The sequence below is a fragment of the Triticum aestivum genome, unplaced genomic scaffold (assembly GCF_018294505.1).
Source record: "Triticum aestivum cultivar Chinese Spring unplaced genomic scaffold, IWGSC CS RefSeq v2.1 scaffold1764, whole genome shotgun sequence".
Taxonomy (NCBI): domain Eukaryota; kingdom Viridiplantae; phylum Streptophyta; class Magnoliopsida; order Poales; family Poaceae; genus Triticum; species Triticum aestivum.
In genome coordinates this window covers 5440-6958 of record NW_025228143.1, presented here as the reverse complement: position 1 = coordinate 6958, position 1519 = coordinate 5440, and positions in this window count along the sequence as shown.

Here is a 1519-nt window from a genome sequence, read left to right as displayed (position 1 = left end):
TAATTAATGACAATTCTAAATGGATCGGGTGGAACCTCATCTAGCCCGTTAGGCATTCTAAAAAAATAGCACACTCAATCTAGGGGCGTGAGATGAACGGTGGATTCTTGGGTGGTAACTACCACTATATATATATATATATATATATATATATATATATATATATATATATATATATATATATATATATATATATATATATAAGAGCGCGGTTTTGGTATGTTGTGATTCTGGGAACATTGCAATCGGAACTGTTAGAAACCTTCGAGATCCGCACCTTCCTCTTTATAAAGTTCTAGTTCTTTTATTTTCTATAAAAGGATTCTATTAGGGGCATGCATAGTCAGACCTTTATCCTATAGGGGTCGATGAGAATGGCAATGTGCGAAAGGTTCCTGCTCAATTTATGCATGCCTTTCTATATGTCAGTGCTCATCACATTATATAGGTGATTTTGTTTCGGGCATTTTTCATCCTTCCCCTTCTGCACATCTGCCAGCCTGCGTTTTGCAGTACTGTGTGCCTGCTTTTTCCTTTTTTTATTACAATTTGAACGCAAGCAGTGAATTGCCCCTCCTTTCCGTTTTGCACCACTCTCAGCCTGCGGTTTAGTACTGCTTGTCTGCTATTTGCCTGGAAGCTTGGTGGTTTCGATTAGTAACAAAGCTATCCAACTACCATCTTTTTACTCAATCTGTTGTTCTTACTAAACAATTCAGATGCTGCTCTAACACTTCTTTTGATTCAGCGTTCTTTGTTACCAAGGACTTTAACCCTGAAGATGCTTAGCATGGTACAACAACGTTACCTAGATCAGCAACTTCTTCCACCTTGCCGTGATTTCCAGATTTTTCAGATTGCTTGGTCAAAATTCAGTGTGTAGCCATCGGGTTGTCATTTTCATTACCTATAAATTTGAAAAAAAAATTAAGAACGCCAGATTTTTCAGATTGCTTGGTGATGCAGTACTAAACAGTTCAGATTGCTTGGTGAAATTTCCGCCCGTGAACACTGAAATGACCTGTTTGCAATTTGAGAACCCCTCGTGATGTGATTTCCGTGTAGGTATTCCTTCAATGCCTGGTAATTGACAGTAGGTGCAGTCTCTTGCCAGTCTGCTGTGACCTGTGAGGCTGCTCCTGCCAATTTTTTCTTCTTCACATGTGACCACGCCACACCAAACACATCCAGCCAATGTGCTGTAGCAGATCTGGCAAAATACAAAACAGGATAGTGTCATGGCCGGCACACCTGCCATGCCAACCATTGGTGAAGACACTGAACTAGGCTCACAGGTGGGGCGATGGAGTTGAGTCGGGTCGACCTATCAGCATTGTTGTGTGTTAGTTAAGTGTGTGTGTGTGTGAGTGTTGGGTCCAACCGTATGGTGTGGCATTTTTGGTTATATGGTGTGAGTCCTTGCTTTGTAAAAATTGGCATATAAACAAATCACTAAACTGTACTAATTATACTGGTAGCACAACATGTTTTTTTGCCTCCTTTTCAGCACCCCCCCCCC